We start from the raw sequence: 23,365 nt of genomic DNA, 5'->3' as shown, positions 1-23,365 counted from the left end.
TTCCACAGTGTTTTATACACATCATATAAATGCCTATCCTTATATTTACTCATCCAATAATAAAAATATATACAAATATTTACTTTCAAATAATAACTATTCCTTAAGAAATCAGAAATGTGGAACAAAAGTCAAAATTGTGTATGAATATTTGAAAGCAAAGCAGGTTTTTTTTTGTCAGAATTTAGTTGTTTAGATGACCATATAAATCTAGCTAGTTTAAACAGTAAACCAGACAATTCAAGACATTAGGGGTTGTGGGGACTCAAGGATCAGACTGAAGGCTGAGTTTATATTGCGAGCTTTTCAAACAGTACTGGGCAACTGGGTGACAAAGGAGCAAACACTTCTTTCTCCATTATGAATTTAAAGAATTATCCAGAAAAATAAAACATTTCCTTAGTATGTGTGAGGGGGAACAATATGAGGATGCAACCCACAAAATTACACACACAAGGCAAGAGCTCTACTTCTACGCTACATTCCCTAGACATCGAGGATATTTTTAATGCCCTACTGTCTTTAGAAGGACATTCTACTACTGCTGTGCTGAGTCTGCCACAAGTAGATGTTAACTCCAGAAGAGACCCTTGGCCTTCTGCTTCTTTACAAAATCAGATAGCTCTGTGACTATATTCACCAAAGAGATAAGAGACTAAGAGTCTGGGATTTAACTTATCACTTCTTAATCTCATGTTTGTATTTCTGATAGGCTGATTCTAAATACTCCACAGGAGGCTCTGTTTGAAAGACATTGTGCTGGATACAGAGAAAAGTAACCAGTGAATGTGGAGTGCCATTACAGACAGTGAATGGAAGCAGCAGGAATAGGGAAAGAGGGTTGTCACGAAAACCACATCACTTCTTGGTGATAGAAAAAAAAACACATGGCTTAAATACATGTAAATGAAAATGGGAACTTGTGAGAGAAGTCACAAGATGGAGATGTATTCAGACTCTGGAAGAAATTGCGTGACCTTATAATGACCAGAAGATTTTTTTGATAAACCGATAATTTTGTAACTAATTGATACTTGAACTAGCCACTATAATAATTCTGGTGTTATTGAATATTACTATTTACTTTTGATTTTTTTCAGTCTCATCATTAACATACCAAGTGTTTTTATTTAATGATATATTTATTATCAGAAATGTATTTTTCTTAATACAAATGATAATGCATAAAATGATTGTGAGTTTGGGTTTTTTGAAACAGGGTCTCATCTCCTGTAGTACACACAGCCTTTCTTTACACTATGTATACTATGTGCCTGATAATAACATTGAACTTCTAGTACTTCTGCCTTCACCACACATGTCTTGGGACTATAGGTGTGAGAACCTAAAAATCTTGCCTGTTCATTTTTTATTTTTATAAAAACTAGGGATTATTTTGGCTCACTTCTTTATAAGTTTCAGTTCACGGTCATTTTGACCTTTTCCTTGGGTTGTGTCATACAGCATGGTAGGGATACCCTGTGGAGCACAACAGCTCACTTTATAATATGACACCTAAACAAAGTAAACACAGAGACCATGTCAATAACTTCCAACAACAGTATCACAAAATAATCTAATGAAATCCTACAGAGTCCATCTCTTAAACTTTCTACCATGTTCCAAAAGTGGCTTCCTGGGGATAAGACTTTTAATCCATGGCCCAAAGCAGAATGTTCCACCTTTAAACTAAAGAGAGGGCATTGGATATGATATAAAACTCACATCTAAATGCTAAGGGGAGAACCACCAAGCTTCTGAATCTGAAATGAAACCTGATGGGCAGAGAAGGAAACACATTCTTTAAGTTTACACATGTTTTTCTTTCTCACAATGAGAATGCAATTTTTTTTAAGCTGTCATGGATTGCTATGGCAACGCTATAAGTTTCTTCCCTTCAGGTTGGATGGAGAATGCAGATCAAACACTACATGGAAATATTATAACATAAATTGGGTGCTTCTAATTCTTAACTAATCAGTGCAATTTGAGATGAGCATTTTTGTATGTCAAGAACTAAAAGGAAAAGCTACATAGTTGATTTTTATTCTTTTCAGCACTATAGAGCATATAGAAATATCAATAAATTCTAGTGAGCAGAGAGGCCAGTGTGAAGGTATAAGTTCAGGTATCTGCAGGATACTAACTCACATGGTAGTATGCTTTTATCAGTAGCTCAAAAACAGCATCAGAGATGACAGTTGCCAAAAATTCTTGGTTGCCAGAATGCAAAATGTTCCAGAAACATGCATTTACTAGAAAAAGTCTAGTAAGAACATAACTTACAATATGCTGGATGGATTGCCTCTGTGACCAGCCATGCCTAAGAAGTGTACAGTGCTGGTGAACTGGCAAAATAAATTTTTAAGGTCAAGAATAACATCTCTTGCTAATTATTCAACACAAATGGGCTTCAGTCCTTTTCAAATGACATCTGCATATCCTAAGTACTTTAAGGATAATTATAAGATGAAGATGCTCAACTAAGACAGTTTAAATTAGAAGTTACTTCACACCTTACTTGTCTCAGAGTCTGTATTGATTTTTTTAAAGTTTAGCACTGGCTAAACTAAAACCTTGGATTCTCTCTTCATATATGTTCTCTTTCCTATTTCTATTCTATGTGACTGATTTGCTCATTCTATTCTTTGTGCTTCACTTGCTTGTTATCCAGATTCTCTAAGCTCTTTTTGACTCAGATTTTAATAATGCACAATCTACTCACCAAGCTACCTCATTCTTTGGTGAATGTTACAACCTCAAGACATTTACGAAACAGCCAGCAAATACTCTGTTGTAATTAGGTCAAATAATTCTTAAAATTTCTTTTGTCAACTGAGCCTATAGACCCATCATGGCCTCATAGTGTTTTGTTCCTTTTTTTTGGCAAAAAGATAATTACTTCTATTACCATCCCCAAATAGCATCTTTTCTTCTCCAGTCTTTGTTTGGAGCTGTCTATTAGCTCACTGACACAAGAGTTTCTAATATGTTGCTTTTGTCCATAATTTATTTACTCCATAAATTTCAGCTGAGTTGCAAGCATTTAGATTCCAGCTTAGATCAGCTATTTTCAATCCAGATCCTTTATCTTTTTAGCTAAATGTATTAGAAGTTCAGATACATCCTAGACAGTATTTACAGAGATGCCTATTTAAAGCACATGTCTACAAATTGATAGGACGCTCTTGTTAAATGCTAAATGGTGCTGTATTGGTCTGTGGGTGATCTGCCACTCTTCAGTGTTTTTACACTATAGCAATCCCCCAACATTTCTCAGCCAAATACCCACTCATATCCTTACAGATCAGAGTTCAGCAAGCACACAGTTTGAATTTTCTGAAATTCGGGACCAGTGATTTCTACATCATTCTATGATAGAACAGAACAATTTCTGTTGTAAAGTTTGTTTCCTTGTTTGTCAGTTTTATTTTGATACTGAGTTTCTCTGGTAGGTCTAGCCATCCTAGAACTTGCTATGTAGACCAGGTTGGTCCCAAACTCAGTGATCCACCTGCATCAGCTTCCCAAGAGCTTGGATTAAAAGTGTGTGTCAACACTACACGAACTCCAGTTGTAGAATTTGATCCAACAAGTCTTCTGGTATACTAGCCAGTGCAGTCACTTAATTTTGATGGCCATGTAAATAGATTCCCTCTAATCAACATTATAAAATATGCAGTTTAGTTTGTACACAAACTATAGCTCTTATTCTTCAGTGGGGCTATTTGCCATTCTCTTCATCCATTGAACGTGCAAAAGTTTGTTTTATTTTGTTTTTGTTCTTTGTCTGTTCTTAAAAAGTCTTTTAGATCTGCAGGAAACAGTAGACAATTGCTGTTTTCCACCACACACATTCTTACAAATACCAATAATAATAGTTTTACATCAATGAATTGCCTTATTATCCAACTTGTCAGACATAAGATTTTCAGCTACTGAGCTCCAGAATGTATGATCTAAAGCAAATCTCACATTTCAGATGCTGTCTTCAATGTTTGACTGGAATGAGCAATGAATGAGTCCTGTCAGGTCAATGAAGTTCAAGAAGATATGTACAGGCCATGTCTAGGGATGCTCTTTCCAATTTCTCTCTCCATCACCAACAAAAGAGAAGTTCTATTTATACTGCACTGAGTGAAAATAGATGATTAATAGATAATCACTTCTGTTTAAATCCTCTTTTCCACTTTGCGTGACCCTGGGGAAGTTGCTTAATGGGTATAATAGTAACTTCTACATACGGAATTTTAGTTCAAGTCATATAAACCTACACCTCTTAAGCACTGGAAATAGTGCTTGGAACAAAGTAAGTCTTTTCAGAAAATAAATGTAGCTCTAGAAAGGATGAGAAACTGGAGACATTCAAACATGGGCTTCAATGGTATACCCTTTCTGAAGTCAGCCCTAACGATCTATTTTTGAACTATGAATCATCATTAAATCTTTATTGATTAAAACAGTTTCATGTGAGCATTCTGTTTTCATGATGAAATAGTCTTCATTTTAATAAAGACAAAACACTTTTGCTTTTGAATATAAAGATAAAGAAGACAGGGATACTGCTTCACATTCAACACATACTTATTAAATATCTATTATAAATAAAGCAATCAGCATTTACTAAAAGTAAAGTGAGATGAATTTATACAAATAACTGTAATGAATAGTGTAATGTTTCTACAGTCACTGGCAAGTTACCCAGAAATGTCACATAGAAATTAGGTTTTTCATTTAGTATTTGTCTTAGTTACTCTGATAAAATATTCAAACAAAATGAAGGAAGGGTTTATTTTGGATCACAGTTCATTTGTGCAGTCTGTCAGGGCTGTGAAGTCATGACACAGGATTATTAAGCAACTTGTCACTTGACCCCCGCACTCTGGAAGCCTAAAGAGAGTAATGACCGCACTCAGCTCACTTACACCACGTTATACTCAGTCCAGGGTCCCAAACTAAAGGTGATACTTTTCATATGAACTAACCTGCCTAGATAATCTCTCACAAGTATGCCAAGGGGCTAACTTAAGGTAGATAATATTTCATAAATGTGCCTAGATCTGTGTCTTCTACGTGATTCTACATCCTAAAATTAATATTATCCTGTCAAACTAATATTAATCATCACAGTATTCTTGAGACTGTGCCATTTCCAGGAATAAGAACGTAAGATCTTTTGTAAATGCTGTGCTTCCTTTCATTTATATATATATAAAGTTTATTGAGTTCTTAGAAGTGTCGGAAATGGTTTCAAAAAGTTAGATATTGACTAATTTCAACATGATACCTATTCCCACTGAGCAGCAATGGGCAGGAAGCTCCTAACAAAGGAATATATAAACTACAAGGGACTAGGGGTATGGATCTATAATATATTACAGCCTTAGTATATACTGGTCCCTGAGTTTAGTATCCAGGACACAGACACACAGACACACACACAAGCACATGCATATTTTTTAAATACAATTAATTGTGATAAATGCATTGAAGAGAAAATTCAAACAATTTCAAAAATATTGGACAATAGAAAAGTGGAGTCACCCGAGATATTCTGTATTTTCTACATAAGGAACAGATTTATCAAAGAGACTCATGATTGCTCAGCTGGTCATCATGAGAGCCAGAACGAAACCCTGTTCTCTTGTAATCTCTCCTCCAGTTTATTCTTTTCAGAGAGCATCAAGTTCACAGGTGAAGCTATTAATTTGAGCTTACAAATGATCCTAGGTCAATCACAATTCCAAATAAAATTTTATTCTCAGAATAAACACAGCATTTTTTTTTTTTTTTTTTTTTTTTTTGGTTTTTCGAGACAGGGTTTCTCTGTGGTTTTGGAGCCTGTCCTGGAACTAGCTCTTGTAGACCAGGCTGGTCTCGAACTCACAGAGATCCGCCTGCCTCTGCCTCCCGAGTGCTGGGATTAAAGGCGTGCGCCACCACCGCCCGGCCCAGCATTTTTTTTAAGCAATCTAAAGTAACTGCTATTTATTGCTTATGTCGGGGTCAGTGCAATGACTCAGTGGGTTGTCATGTAAGCTTCACCACCAAAGTTAGATTCTCAGAACCCACATGAAGGTAGAAAGAGAGTACCAAGCCTACAGGTTGTCCTCTGCTCTTCACGTGCACTTTGTGCATGTCTCCTGTGTCTCCACACAGAGAAATACATACAATAATGATAATAGCATGAGTAGTGACAATAGTTAAGTCAGTAATATTTTTTTTTTTTTGCTTTAAGGTGGGAGTATTGTCAGTTAAAGTAAGATTTTTATAGTAACAGAAGAAGAATTGAACTCAAAGCTGGAGAAAAACATCTGTAATACATTTTCAGGACTAAATTAATCACATATCCATTTGTGTTGGGATGATTCCTTGACTTCCCTTGACAGACTGACAATGAGTGAAAACCAACTCAGATTATACTACCAGAGACACATATGGCTTAACTGGACTCTTAGGCTGAAGTGTTGACACATGGCTATTTTACAGAAACAAATGATCATTAAAGAGAACATAGCAGTCAACACAAATAGGAGGCAATTAGCATGTATCACCACTGGCTTCTGGTAGAAACGTCTTATTAGACAGCAAATAATTAAAGATACTCTTTTGAAACTAGCTCAATTAATGGCTTTAGTTGTTGTTGTTTCTTGTGGGTCAAAGTAAAATATTTTGGCCTTGTTTTCCCTTCTTTCTTGCATTGACCACTATTCCCTATAGGTGAGTCAGGGTCCCTTGATTCACTTCAGCTCACTTCTGTAAAGAGAACTCATTAAAAAATGTCCTTACACATTTACCAACTTCTTTGTAAAGTGTATTTTGTTTTTTATTGCATTTTTCATGCTTAAGGTATCTCGAAGCAATTTACAGTTAATGAGTTTTGACTCTGGATTGACAGTGGCTCTGTAGGCAATCATGTTAGCCATTTCTGATTCAAGGAAAGCTAATTCTAAGTCCTGGAAATAAAATCTTTCTTGCCAGAAGAGACGGCCTCCTGAGAGATAGCATGTTTCCTACTGCTGTCCCATTCTCCCTTGCATTCTTGCTCTTGCCCTGATCTCCCTTTCTTTTTTTCCTCTCCAAACTTACTTTGGCAGCACTGGCAGGAATCAGTGGCTATAAAAGGATGCCATATATGTCATTCTCACAGAAATTTTTTTCCTGCTGTGTTTGAGACTTGTGCATGCTATGAACTCACATTTGGTGATTTAAAATATGATTTAGAGAGTGCTTGGATCATTTTGGAAATGTGTTTAAAGAATCAGGTTACCCTGGGGCTGACACATTAATGCTATCAATGCTTGCAGTCCTGAACTTGTGTCAAGAAGCCTACTTATTTGATGTTATTTTCCACATGAACCCTGTTATTGGAGAAATAATCCTTTCTAAATGTTCCTACATAGCAAACTAAATCCCTGCAATAGGACTTTATAATATAAGTTGTATTTAGTATTTGTCTATGTCCTTGAGTAATGGTCAACATTACAGCACCCGTCTCTAGTGTGATAAAATTGTACCCTAGTATTTTCTATGTTGTCTGACTTACAATGGATAGTAGGTAATATAATTAAGAAGAAAGAGGTAAGAAAACATAAAACTAAAAAGAGAGAGAAAGAGAGAAAGACTCAAAGTGGAAGAGAAGGGAAAAGAAGTGAAGGAAGATAAGAAAAGAAAATTAAATAGTTTACCTCACATGCTGGAACAAACTTGGGATGGTCTGAGTCCATGTAGATAATCTAGAATGTTCAGATTGTTATTTCACTTTACTTAGTCCATCGTGTTTCTGTAACAGAACCATATAGACTAGGAGTGTTTATGCACAGCAGAGACTAATAAACTGGGAAATCTAAGAACAAGGTGCTGTCTGATTTTGTGTCTGTTGAGGGTCTGCTTCCTGGTTCACAGAGGCCAATCTCAGTGTGTTCTCACAGGAGAAAGTGGAAGGATTTAGGGAGCTCTCTGAGAACCTTTATTAGAGACACTAATCCCATTTTATAGTCTCTGCCTTCATTACCTAATCATTTATGGGAAGGTGGCCTCCTAATGCATTCCCTGTTGTGATCAGGTTTTCTATGAATCTGAACACACCTTCAGATAATGGTATTCACCCTCTTCCTGATAAAGGGATTACTTCCATGAGGACTCTAGTAAAAGGTTATTCAGTCTGCCCAAAGTTTACAGTTCTCCCAAGTCGTCCTTGATATGTTTGGAATATTCCATAACCTATCTCCTACAGCACAGACATTCATCTCAGTCTGTGTCCTACAGCATCTGCAAGTGTGACTCGACTCTTCCTACTACTCTGGAGGACATTTAAAAGTTCTTTCTAGCCGGGCGGTGGTGGCGCATGCCTTTAATCCCAGCACTTGGGAGGCAGAGGCAAGCGGATCTCTGTGAGTTCGAGACCAGCCTGGTCTACAAGAGCTAGTTCCAGGACAGGCACAGGCTCCAAAACCACAGAGAAACCCTGTCTCGAAAAACCAAAAAAATAAAAAAATAAAAGTTCTTCCTAGGTCTGGCCTGCAGGGCACCTTTGCTTTCAGTCAGGCAGGGGATTTGTTACTGTGAAGAATATGTTATGTTAAACAAGGCCTCACCCTGCCATCCAGCGGGCTAGCTACCTCTGTGTTGACCAGGACTCTACTTACAGTTCTATTTCTTTGTTGGTTTATCCCAAGCATTTGCTCCTCTAAAACATTGAGGACTTTTACAGTAAATTTGTAATACCAGAAATTCTGAACTTTTATTTTTAATAAAGTAGTGCTCAGCTTTGTTTTTTGTTTCTGGTGTTTTTATTATTTTACATGGATAATTATCTTGATGCCTGTTTTATTTTCATTATTTACTTGAGGTTATCATTTGGGATGACTACTTATTTACTTATTTATTAGTACTGTGGATTGAAACAGGGTCTTGTGTAGTCTAGGCACAGTAGAAGAAGAAAAGGTTTAGTAGTAGTAGTATATGCCTTTATTCCCAATCCTCAGCAGTCAGAGGCAACATACCTCTGTGAATTCAAGGCCAGCTGATCTACAGAGGGAGTTCCAGGATATTCAAGATACATAGAGAAATCCTGTCTTGAAAAACAAACAAAAAAGGGATAGGGCCCTGGAGAAATGACAGCATTTGAGAGCACTGGCTGCTCTTCCAGAAGTCCTGAGCTTAATTCTCAGCAACCACGTGGTGGCTCACAACTATCTGTAATGGGATTTTCTGCCCTGCAGGCATACATGCAGATAAAGTACTCATACACATAAAATAAATAAATAAATCTTTAAAAAAAGATAAAGTATTTTTATTCTTCTATTTTTACAGCTAGTAAAATTTAAAAAAAAAGAAAGAAAGGACTGGGTTAGCCATTTTCTAGTGTGCAGGGGAATTGCCACCAGCAAGTCTGTCTTCAAGAGACAACTGTACTCAGACGTCACAGTGTTAACAGACTTTCTGCCTCCATTTAAAGAGCAAAACAATGACTGACATATTTGACTTAGAGTGATATCAACTGATGAAACTAAAGTCAGAAACAGAATTTAACAGATAACTGCAACAGGCATTAGTCACTTGCAGAGCTACTTGATGTTATTGGTGGTTTCTTTACTCAGGCCAAGACTCGGGTTCTATTTAAGGATTCTGCTCACTGTGCTAATGTTACTTCCACGTTCATTCAGGCTCATGTCAGTCAACCTAGTGAGGACAAAACACATGGAAAAAGAATATTCATTTATTAAGCCCTTTATCTTGGAAATGACACATATTAGCTCTGCTCAAACCCACTGGACAAAATTAGTCATGTTATTAAACTGTGCTTCCCTCCCAGACCAGCTCTACCCTGTTCACTAGAAGAGAAACCCCAACACTAGATATCATGTGACCTGCACAAGCATTGTCATAGTAGTGACACGGTTTACCCAGATCTGGTCATTTTTAATAATTCAGGCAGTTTTTAACAACCAATTCCAATACTGTTAAATAGTCAAAAATTGTGAACTGGCAATTATCCATACAACTTACCTAGCACCCAGTAATTATTTCCTTAATTCAAAAATAAACTTTCTTATAATTATTACTCTATTCCTATTAATTAGTTTATTCTCATTAATATGCAATTAAAATTATATTTCAAAATAACTTGTTAATCTTTTCAAGACTTTATGAAAACTGAATTACCCATGTGAGCAACATACTTGTTTCTTGTCAGGAGTAAACAGGTTTTTCTAGAAATAAAACATATATCAGGGAAGAGAAAAAACAATGAAAAAAATAAAAAGAACAAAAAAGCCAATCAGTTACAAATACAGAATTTAACTAAATTTCTTCCTCACCAAAATCCAGTCAAAATATTTCACATACATATACAAAGTTTTGGGTTCAATTCATGCCACTACAAAATGAATTTATAAAGTAATCCAATAAGCTGTACATAGGGAAAACATATTATTATTTAATTTATAATTCTCCATATTGTTCTAAAGATATAAAGAAAATTCACTTTGCCAAATCTTGCATACACAAAAAGCAACTTCTCATCCTATTTTATTTATCTCAAAAGAACACATCGCGTTCTGCAGCTTAATGAGTACTACCAATGCTTTGTCCTAGTATGAATTGTTTACCAAAACGTTCAGGAATTTGTTATTTCATGTCAAAGACACCTGTAGAAAACAGCTATTTAGTCGTGTAAAGTACCCAGGAATCCATTATCTATAAGGCTGATGTTCTGGGGGACTGATTTTAAAACTCCAGTAAATTGCAGCAGTCATGGCATTCAGATTTTCCACTTTTCACAGTCATGGAGGCATAGCATGAAAAGCAAATACATTTTGGCACAGGGGAAAAGGATTGCACACCAAGGTTTCTAAGAATGGGGATGCAGCGGCGCTGTGTCGTAGTTTCTCGGTTATTTCTCTACTTAGTGGCATTTTAAGAGAGTCAATCCCATAAAAAGAAAATTTTTTACAGTAATGTTTTTCAGTACCAGCAGAGGAAATCTTGACTGTCTGTTCAAAGCTGTATTATTAGAAACAGATAAATCTGGCCCTTTCCTCCTGGGAAACTAACGGAGCGAAGGAATTTGGACCTCAACAGGTAATGTTGTATGCTTTTGACTGATGGGCAAACCTCTGGTTGATGATATTCTCTCCAGATGCTGCAGGGATTTTTCAAAATGCCAGAAGTCTAGGGTCCATGATAGGAAAGGGGAAACCCTGGGAAAAGTTGTCCTTTTTGTACATTTACTATAGTGGTCACTGTCTCTCAAACATTTAGAGGTATATGTGATTTGGACACTTTAATGCTTTGATCAGAAGTGCTTCTTGGAGAACCTTGGAGGTAGTACACCATGGTTAGTGACCTGTGGACTCTTTTATTCGATCCCTGTCCCTGCTCACCTCTCTGTTCATGGTAATCACTCTGGTTGCATACTGGCCACTTTAAAAATGATAACTTATTTAAATCTGTGTTGCTGCTGCTGTTGAACCTCCAGAAAAAGAAGCAAATTAGATCAATGGTTTGAATTTTAGTAAAATAAAACAACAACTAATGGCAAAGCAGCTATTATTTCGGAATTGATTCAACCTCATCAGATCATGAAAAAATCACAGGACACTGAAAAAGCAGATCTCCCTTGAATGCCCTTTCACAACAATGACGCAATAAGGAACCATTAGATCTAGTGTCTTGCTTTCTGGCAGCTTAAGTCTGCATCCTTGGGCTGCTCCCATCATCCTACCATGTGAAGTATAACATTCAGTGCTATTATAAATTGTCACCAAATAAAAAGATGGGTATGTGAGGACTCACATGGAACACACTGTTATATTGGAATATGCAGTACCTTTTTGAGCATTGTTTAGTACTATAAGCACATGCAGTAAGAGGTGGATGGAATAATGTGATGGTATCTTGAACAGAAAAAAGCAACTTTGCAAACAGGCATCATATAAAACAATCTACAGGTACAGTCGGAACTCAATTACTGCTTGTCAGTTTCTCCCACCCATAGCCTACATGACAAAAGTGTGGGGGGTGTCATATAATTTTATAGTTATCTGATCTCTAGGAGGTGTCATCTGTGGGCTATCTCCTGTCCTGGACATTCTCTTTCTAGTCCCTTATCTCAAATGTCCAGTTTTGAAGAGAAGCCACCAGATATTAAATAATGGTACTTTACTTGGTAAATAGGCATGTTCAGGTGGGAGTAAGGAAGAAGATAACTGATGTTAGTGCTGTGAAATGAGAAGAAATAAAAGAAGAGACTTGAGAAAACATCATGAAACAACCCTCAATGCTGGAAGTTGCACATTGGCAGATTCAACTAATAGGTAATCAAAATTTGAGGGGGAAGAAATACAACTGTGTGGCAGATTTTGTCATTCCTTGAGCAGAACAATGCAGCAACTAATTTCACAGCATTAACATTGTATTAGCACACTAAAGAACTTAAAGTCAATTTAATTATACTAGGAGAGATTCATGGGTTCTGTACAACTAATACATCACTTAATAGAATAGAAGCAAGCATGGGAAGTTTTTAATTTTTGCAAGGGTTCTGGAACCAACCCCTTACATCAAGGGTCAACTGTACTTTCCTAAAGTCTCCAGGAGACAAGATTTACAGCACAGCATACAGCATGTTTAGCAGTAAAGATGGGTGAAGTATGGCCTCTGTGCTTAGCAGCCAGCGTTCGGAGTGACTAGAGTTTGGCTGCATGTGGGGAAAGAGTGAGAACTGAGTTTGGACAGTAGCCAGATCACGAACAACAACTTTGAAAAAGCTAAAGACAACATATAGTAAATCTAACTGAATTTTGAAGTACTTCCAAAAATTATCAAGCACACTGAAATGTTGGCTAGCTCTCAAAAATAAACCTTGGCTGAAATCATGTCACTAGTGATGTTTTTCTCTGAAATCTATTTAAGAACATAGAAAATAAATTATGGGGTATTTTGGGGACTTTTAGCTCTCAAAATCTCAAAAACACATCCTTCTTGGAGAGTATCCCAACTCCGTTTCTCTTTTATTCTGAGAAAGAGAGAGAGAACCTGAGAGCAATGATTCAATGAAATTTTACAAAGAACTGATTGGAAATGGCCATTGCAGGAGATTAATCAAATGTATTAGAGCAGGTTTTAAAACGCGATGCTTGTGGAAGTTAAAATGAATGAAGAATTACTTACATACTGATTTAAAATGATGACAAATATATGCTACTAATGAAAGTGTGAATTGAAAAATAATATATACAAAGTCTTTTAGAGTATAGTCCCAAATATAATTATAGATTTCTCTAAAGAGTATGCCAGAGTAAGGCTGAGGGTATGACATTATTCACATCAAATTTTTATTTATTTTACAGTGTACTTATATTTACTTTACTATAATAAACTTCACCCAAAATTTCAATGGACAAGCAAGGAAAAGCAGAAATGGTAAAAATAACATTGCCACAAAACCTTATACGTATGATACTTTTGATAATATTACCTCAGCTTAGGTAACTTTTTTTTCTTGATTGAATGCTTGTATATTATAATCAAGTTGCATGATTGTTTCAGATACAAAGAAATAAGAATTTCCTCCTTTTTGGTCCAATAGTTTTATTGTACTTTTTCTGAGTCTTCTGAGCCATTTTTTAATATCAAAACCTTACTGACAGAAGACTGCTCAAATAAAAAAGAAACTGTGATCAAGATGTGAGAACAGATTCTGATAACCTGAGACTCTGACAGAGTTAATGGATAGGATAAAGAAGACAGCTTCCTTGAATATTCAGTGTGCATTCAATCACTTTATACTTTCTAAATTAAAACTGTGTATATTTATCTCATTATGGCAACAAATTACCTGAACAAGTAATTTAAGAGGGGGAATTGATTTTGGCTTACAATGTTAGGGGATACAATCCATCATGGCCGAAGCCAAAACAGGCAGCTTAAGTAGGAGGCAACTGGTCACGAAAGCTCCAGACAGTGATGAAAGCTTATGCTCAGCTCACTTTTTTGTAATTCCATCAAGGATCCTTGTCTATGGAATGGTACCATCCATATTTAAGGTGGATCTTCCTTTCTCAATGTAATCTACATACTCCTTCTTAGACTTGCATAGAGGTTTATTTTCACAGTGATCTTAAATTCAAACAAGCTGACAGTCAAAATTAGCTGTCTTATGCTCCTAACAAAATTTGAAATATTTATTTTCCTTTTTTTTAAAAAAAAAACAAAGATTAACAATTAATTAAGATGACTGAAAATGTCAAGTATACAGACTATAAAATGTAGCTATCTAGTCCAGTGATTCTCAAACTTCCTAATGCTGTGACCCTTTCATACAGTTCCTCATGTTGTGGTGACCTCCAATCATAAAATTAATTTTGTTGCTACTTCATCACTTTATTTTTTCTGCTGTTATAAATCATATTGTAAATATCTGTATGTTCCAGTGGTCTTAGGCAATTCCTGTGAAAGCGTTGTTTGTCCCCCAAAGAAGTCACAACTCACAGGATGAAAACCATTGATACATTCAAAATTACATAGGTACCCATATCCATAAATATAAAAATTGATTCTAATCAGACTAATAACACATATCAGCCTAAGATACTTTATTATTTAAAATAGAGGAAATCCTTGGAAATATACTGATCCTCTTATACTCCCTGCCTTTCCGCCTGCCTGCCTTCTCTCCTTTGGCTATTTGATCAATATAAAAAGTTGTATTGAATTGTTTTAAAATAGGGCCAGGCACAAATACTCATATTTTAGATGTGGATTTTCTGGACAAACCTCTTTGTCGCCAAGAATTCTCTCAGATACCTTTAAGCTTCATCCTAAGTGACCCATATCAAATGATCATGAATCTCTCCTTCCCTGCTTTCCATGTTTCATTTGTCTGCTTTTAATAGTTGCAGCCAATTTGGATTTTAAATGGTTCAGTTCACTGCAAAGATTAAAGAATAATTTTGTTTACTCTTAATTCAAATTAAACCCAGAGTACAGTTGGTTATCCTGGGCCTGAAACCTTGCTCCAGAAAACAAAGAGAACTGTATTTTCAGGTTTTGAAAGCCATAAAGCCACTGATCTTGTGTGCTCTTACCCTTTTATTTCTTTCTTCTCCTTATCCAGTTCATCAGTATGCATGAACCTCGTGCTGTCACTAGCTAGACTTGAGGCACTGTGGTGGGGCAGGAGGTTATGTCATTGGGTGCAGTATTTAATGATATATTGGGAAGGAGAATTTCCCGAGAGGGCAGGAACTGCCTTCACAAGGATGACTCAGGACTCGGGAACAATAACTGTTCTGGGACAATTTTTGAGGCTTGTTTTTACTTAGGGGCCAAAGAGTTTTATTTAGTTCATGTTTCCAGGTTATAGTCCATCCTTTAGGGAACATAGGGAAGATATTTAAGGAAGAACTTTGAAGCAAAAGACATGGAGGAAGGCCTTTGCTGGCATACTCTGGGGATCATGCTGAGCTAGCTTTTAGATCCTAGACACACAGAGATTGTACCTGCAGTGGGCTAGCCCTTCCTGTATCAATTTGTAATAAAGATAACCTGTCTCAGACATGCCACATGCCAACCTTATCTAAATAATCCCTGAAATGTCACTCCCTTCTCAAGTAACTCTAAATTGTATCAAGTTGAAGGTTAAAGTTAAATAAGACAAGATTTAAATCTATGGGCCAGGAAAGGCCAACTTTAGTAAAAATCTATATAGTTTCTAGATGTATATTATATTCTGAAACTGAACATAAGGACTAACCCAAGCTGCATTTCTCAGATGCTAAAAAGACAAAAGAACAATATACACAGCATCTCTAAAGAGTCATCATTAAATAACAGAGACAATCAGAGTGGTTGACATATTTCTCCCTTCTCTCCAGATGATGAAATATCTGTTTTATTTTTTGTCACAAAGGAAAAAAGTGACTCTGGAGAGAGATAAAAACAACAACAACAATAACAACAACACCAACAACTAATAACCTAGATTTGCCTAACTTAGTGCCTGTTTAGAGTTAAGCTAGAGATGTCTATGACCTTTCATGGACTTGCTTCAGTGTTCCACAGTACAGTTAGTCTGTAAATCAGACTAACTTTTTCTTTTACGTTATTCTAGCCCTATAATTGACACAACACTATTACAAGAAAAAATAGAAAACATAGCAAAGGCAAACAAAAACATATTAATGACAATGTGGGTCTCTGTCTCTCTCTCCTTTCATCGCCTGATGAAGGTTAATATCCAGGAGGATAACTATATGTTTTTCTTTGCGTTCACCTTCTTATTTAGCTTCTCTAGGATCACGAATTATAGGCTCAATGTCCTTTATTTATGGCTAGAAGCCCATTATGAGTGAGTACATCCCATGTTCTTCTTTTTGGGTCTGGCTTACCTCACTCAGTATAGTGTTTTCTATTTCCATCCATTTGCATGCAAAATTCAAGAAGTCATTGTTTTTTACTGCTGAGTAGTACTCTAATATGTATATATTCCATATTTTCTTCATCCATTCTTCCATTTATCCTCCTGGATATTAACCTTCATCAGGTGATGAAAGGAGTCAGAGACAGAGACCCACATTGGAGCACCAGACTGAAATCCCAAGACCCAAATGAGGAGCAGAAGGAGACAGAGCACGAGCAAGAAACTCAGGACTGAGAGGGGTGCACCCACACACTGAGACATTGGGGATGTTCTATCAGGAACTCACCAAGGCCAGCTGGACTGGGTCTAAAAATAAGCATGGGATAAAACCGGACTCCCTGAACATAGCGGACTATGAGGGCTGCTGAGAAGTCAAGAACAATGGCACTGGGTTTTGATCCTACTGCACATACTGGCTTTGTGGGAGCCTGGGCTGTTTCGATGCTCACCTTACTAGACCTGGTAGGAGGTGAGAGATCCTTGGACTTCCCACAAGGCAGGGAACCCTGACTGCTCTTCGGGCTGCTGAGGGAGGGGGAGTTGGTTAGGAGAGGGGGAGGGAAATGGGAGGCGGTGGCGGGGAGGAGGCAGAAATCTCTAATAAATAAATAAATAAATAAGACTGAAGAGGAAAAATATATATTAATGACAGGACAATTTAAGTAGTCGGTAACATATTTATAGAAAGCACTTTATAAAACACTGACCTCACAAGACTTGAAATTGAGAGACGTTTTCAATATTCTAGTCTGTTCTTCTTTGCATGGGAGGTGATTATTCCCACCAGCTATGTCAGGATGCATTGCTGTCATTTGAACACATACTCACAGGACTCAAACTTTCAGCAAGAGAGATGTAAAGCTGATTGTTAATGGGATGACAAGAGTTTGGTCCACCATTACTACCAAGATGATGCATTTATAAAAATCATATTGAAAGACCCGGATAAATACAGACCCCGCTAGCAGGAAAAATAGAGCCAAAAATCTAGCAGAAAAAATAAAGCCAAAAATCTAGGTTAACCGAATCAGTGACTCTGTTTCAGGAACTAGCTGAAGATAAAGTTAGATTATATAACTTTGAAAATAATCTTGAGAAACAGGGAGTTACTCCTTATGATTATCACTGGTATTTTCGGAATATTTCAATCATCACTGGTATTTTCAGAATTTTCAAATGATGGTCACCCTACCCCTTTCGGATTCGTGGGTTGTGGTTTCTTCCCTTATATACCCCTTCTCCCAGCTACTCGGGGTCAAACTCTCTAACCCTGTGTGGGAAATGAGTTTCGGCCCCAGTGCACTAGTTCCTGTCCTGTCAATAAACCTCATGTGATTACAGCAAGGACGGTCTCTCATGAGTTCCTGGGGAGTTGTGTTATCACAAGACTTGAGTTAGAGTCTCTCTGCTCCAGAGGTCTTTCAATATAATGGCTTCAAGAGCATATAATAAGGGCAAGGAAGGTTTGCACACCTTTCCTCATACTTTACCATAAGCATTCACTCAGTGGTAATTTTTGTAATATCCTTCCTACTGAGCCAGTATGAACAAATATATTGGATTCTGGGAAGAGATACAGCATATTAATTGTAGTCAATGAAGGGGTTGTGGGAACCCAATTTGTATGTGCTAAGTTGCTGGGCTTGTAGTTGTGACTTCTGTCTGAAGCGAGAGAGTCATGTGGGTCTGAATTCTCAGTGTGCTATCTAGACCTGTTCTCAGATGGATATCATCAGAACTGAGTAAGAGAACTCCTGCTAATGTTGCCTGCAGGTCTGAGCTCTCGGTGTGCTATCTAGACCTGTTCTCAGAAGGATATCATCAGAACTGAAAAGGAGAACACCTGCTAATGTTGCCTGCTACCGCACTGCTTGTTTGTGAAGAAAACTCGCATACCTGAGAAATGTGCTGTGACAGTCAAGAGGCAGAAACTGAGTTTAAGTTTATTTATACTCTGCCCTTTAGAAATTGGTTTCTATTCATCTCCGTGCTATACTTTTGTAAATGGAATTTCTTTTCTGTCAAAGTTTAAATGTGTGTCTTTATTATATTGAAATTCTATTTTGAATGGATTTAACTACATTCCCTAGGCATGCTGAGACAAGATAGAAATTCTTTTTGAGGGAGAGATTATCATTTTAAACTGATGGTGTTAAGGGTAGAAAAAAAGAGTAATAATAACCACAAAGAAGAAAAGATAAGCCAAGCACTTACAGGCAATGCATATAAAACATATAAACACGTTAGTAAAGAATGGTCACCTAAACAATAGGTATTTCTGGGCTAAAAACTCATGGGGGAAAAAAAGATAACACAATTCATATGGGCAAATGTTCTTCCTACACAGTGAAGAAAATAGCTTCCACAACCTAATGTCTAGTACCACAAACACTTAACAAAATTAAAGAAAGCAGATCTGTAAGACAGTTAATCAGAACATAGAAACCTTCTGTTGCCTGAGAAAATGAAGGTGGCTACTTTATTAACTGTCATGGAGGAATGCAAATGAACATCAAATCTGTGAAAGGCCAGAGTATAATTCTACCGAAGCCCTGTTGCAGGATATTTATTTACTGTGAAGATGTGTCTTCATGGTTGATTTAATAAAGAGATGAATGACCAATAGCTAGGCAGGAGAGAATATGTGGTACTTCCAGGGATAGAGAGGAACTGGAGAAGAATATAGACATAAAGGAGATGCCAGAGAGACACAGAAGTCAGACATATAAAATGAAGGAGAGGTAAAAATCCATGTAGCAGAGTGTAGACTAATAGAAACAGGCTAATGGAAGTTATAAGAGCTAGTTGGGAACAAGGCTAATCTAAAGACCAAGATTTTCATAATTAATAACAACTTTCCGTGTTATTATTTGGAGGTTGGTGCCCCAAAAGAAAGTCAGACAAGCAAGACTTGATATAGTCCAACTTGGTGAGACCAACAAGTCTATTGTGCTTCTGCAGGGTAAGGAACATCAAGCACTGAGTCCTCCCATCATGTATGGCATCCTCAATGAAGATATATTGTGGAATCTCGCTTTAATTCAACCATTCTCTTCTTGTATAATCTAGCATTTCAAAAATCGTCATCTGTATCTGAGGGAGACATTAGTAGCTAGAGTCTTAGGTAAAGCTCTACCGACCTTGTCTGACCTCTTTACCTCCATTACTTGTTATAGCTCTGACTCCTGCTGTACTTTTCTGCTCTAGTTTCCATGGCTATAGATAGGGTAAAGTTATAGGATCTTGATATAACTTGAGGAAAAGCCACCACACAACAATAGTCTCGAAAATGACAAAGGCGCATTTTCTCAAAAAAAAAAAATACAGGAAACATGCAACCCCAATATATAAAAATGTATTTGCCTTTTAAGTTTCACTTTGTCCTACCGTATGAATAAATTCTATATTGTAAAATGAGTTTAAAAGGAAAACAAAATATATGAAAAATATGAAATGCTATATATTATTAGTGCTTGAGGAATAAGGCCTTGGATAGATACATTTTAATTTATTCCCTAGTGGAAAAGATCCTCTCTGCTCAAATTCAATATTCCCTCTGTCTCTCTAGAGATCTTCACTGCTAACCACATCCTTGGAATTGTCAACATGGAATTGTCCCGAAGTCCCGAAGACAATTATACCAGGTAAAAATAATCCAACTTTTAGGTTAATCACTATCAGATCTGTGAATTCAAAGTGTTTATACCCAGGAAGATAGATTTGAGTATGTGGTTATTCTATCAAGGAACCCTGTGTGCCTTCTGTTTCTGTACCTCCAGAAAAATTATGCTGCAGAGGTTGTGGGGAAAGGGGAACATTTCTGCATTACTGGTGGGAATGCAAGCTGGTACAGCCCCTTTTGATGTCAGTGTGGCGATTTCTCAGTACATTAGGAAACAACCTTCCTCAAGATCCAGTAATACCACTTTAGGGTATATATCCAAAAGATGCTCAATCATGCCACAAGGACATATGCCCAACTATACTCATAGCAGCATTTTTTTTTATCATAGCCAGAACCTGGAAACAACCTAAATGTCCCTCAACTGAAGAATGGATAAGGAAAATGTGGTACATTTACACAACGGAGTACTACACAGCAGAAAAAAGTAATGACTTCTTGAATTTTGCAGGAAAATGGATGGAGCTAGAAAACATTATTTTGAGTGATGTAACCCCGACACAGAAAGACAATTATCACATGTACTCATTCATAGGTGGGTTTTAAACATAAAGCAAAGAGAGCCAGCCTACAAACACAATCCCAGAGAACTTAGAGAACAATGAGGACACTAAGAGAGACTTACATAGATCTAATCTACATGGGAAGTAGAAAAAACAAGATCTGCTGAGTAAATTGGAAGCATTTGGGATCTTGGAGGAGGGTTGAAGTGGGGAGAGGAGAGTCAGGGAGGGGAGCAGAGAAAAATGTAGAGCTCAAGAAAAATTAATAAAAAAGAAAGAAAAATTATGTAAATACAAAACCATGCAAGACTCACTTGTTAACAAACTGTGTATCTTTGTATCAGTCCCTTTGCCTCATTGTGATTATTTACAAGTATACTGTGAGCATCTCTTCCAGAAAAAAAAAAATGCTAATACCACTTTAAGAAGTTATTGACTACCTGATTCCCCACATTGAAGTCTTTTATCTTCCCCTTCCTGAAACAACAACACATTTTCAAATGACTTTGTGTACTACTTTGCAACTACACTTAAGTGGATGAAAATAATTGATATAGGGTGACTGAAGGGAAGGTTAATGTATTTTTTTTTCTTTCAAAAGAAACTTAGATGTTTGGATGTAGAGCATCACAATAGATGGTACACTTTTATTTCCATTTATTTTTCCAAAGGATTGAAAATATCATTCAAATAATTTTCTTCTTATTGAATTTTCTTAGTCTCAGTTTTTCTGAAACACTTATTTTGGGACATTTATTAGTTAATAGTATCTCCTTTCTGTTAATCATATTCTCTGATACATATTAAATTTGACTTGATATACTGAGTGATTAATACCAGTGACCTTAGAATGAATATTATCCAATCTAATCCTCATGCTAGCTGCATATTAATAGACTCATGGATTTAATTCATCTTTAAGCAGAACCTTTAGAGGTGGTTTTCTTTTTGTTTTCCTGGGCTCTTGTTTTTAATTTCCAGACCACTATCTAGAGCAGGCCACTAAACATATCATCAAAACCACGTTATAAATATTCCTAGAATAATGAAAGAAAAAAAAGAATATAGTATAGAAGAATATTTAAAATCTTATGGGAAAGTGAAGACCTTTCCTCTTAGAATTTTAGCAATTACTGTTCAAAGGATACCATATTAGGGTTTTCAAATGTGCTGCACATGAGGCTTGGAATTCAATACAGAGATACACAACCTGCGATGCCTGCCGTGGCAGAGAAACTCTAGCATCACATGAATTTAGAACAAGATATCTGAGTTTTCTCCGTGTACATGAGGAGAATTATGTGACCCTCTATTTTCCTTTTATCACATTCTGACGTATCTGCATACAAAGGCCAGAGTCACGAGGTATCTAACATTACCCTGAGGTTACAGGACACAAAGGGAAAACAGAAGAGCCCACAAAGTTAAAGAAATCATAGTCAGAGCTGCCTTGCTTTCCTTTGAGGGCACTGTCTTTCCGCCTCGCTTTTCAGATGAGCGACATATTTCTTTTTCTTCTAAACCCAGGGTAATTCTGTATTGTGTTTTTTGAAATGTTTTTTTAAAGCAGGTTCTTTGACAAAAATAGACTCACGATCTTGGATTTGCTCTTCAGTTAGCTTAATAACTTCATCTGGAATTTTCAAAGCAGTTAATACATCTGGGGTAACAAGGCCAGGAAGATACAGTCCAGATGACCTAACCTGGAGTGGTGGGCAGATTTTTATCCATTCTGAGGCCACCTATGATTAAGCTTGTTTTTTTCCTAAGCTCTGGGTTATGGTTTGTGTCCTCTGGGACCTTTGGTATAAGAAGATAAAAATAGAGTGCTTCTCAGATACACAGCCACAAAATGCAAAGGAAAATGCACACTTACAAAATCATCTCACAAACATGGTGCCAAGGAAAACCCCAGGAATCCACAAGGATGACCCCAGCTAAAACTCCTAGCAATAGTAGAGAGGTGCCTGAACAGGCCATCCACTGTAATCAGATTAGTAACTACGATAGTTGTCATCAGAGAGCCTTTATCCAGGAACTAATGAAAGCAGATGAAGAAATCCGCAGTCAAACACTGGGCCGGGATCCAGGAATCCTGTTGAAGAGAAGGAGAAGGGATCAAGGTCATGACCAGAGAACCCACAGAGACAGGTCTAAGCTCCTGGGAGCTCATGGACTCTGTACCAAGAGTTAGGGAGCCTGCATGGGGCCAGGCCAAGCCCTCTGCATGTGTGTGACAGATTTGTAACTTGGTCTGTAAGGCTCCTAGCAGTGAGTTCAGGATCTGTTGCTAGTACTTAAATGATTTTTGGGAACCTGTTCCCCATGCTGATTACCTTGTCCCATCTTTCTGCAGGGAGAAATTAATCCCACCTCAACTTGATGTGCCATGCTTTGTCATTTCTGAATGGAGATTGAAGAGTAGATGGATAAGGAGTAGGAACTGTGGTCGGTATATAAAATAAATGAAAGAAATGTTAATTAAATGAAATAAAATTTTAAAAAATCATCTAGTAACAGCTGTCATAATGTGCTTCAGAACAAAATTTGTGTTATGTAGTACATGTGCTTTTTCATTACTACTTAAAAAAAAGATCATAGTCACAGCTATTACAATATTTCTATGGATCACTGTCTTTAATTGGTAATTTTGAAAATATTTAATTTTAGTGCTAATTAGTGCTAAGTTCATAAAAGGCTTTTATTATCAAATTTCATAGGTCCCCTGAATTCTATCAAAGGTTCATGTAGGCA

Source organism: Chionomys nivalis, chromosome 11 (assembly GCF_950005125.1).
Source record: "Chionomys nivalis chromosome 11, mChiNiv1.1, whole genome shotgun sequence".
Lineage (NCBI taxonomy): Eukaryota > Metazoa > Chordata > Mammalia > Rodentia > Cricetidae > Chionomys > Chionomys nivalis.
The sequence above is the reverse complement of the archived record's forward strand: the minus strand, read 5'-3'. Positions refer to the sequence as shown.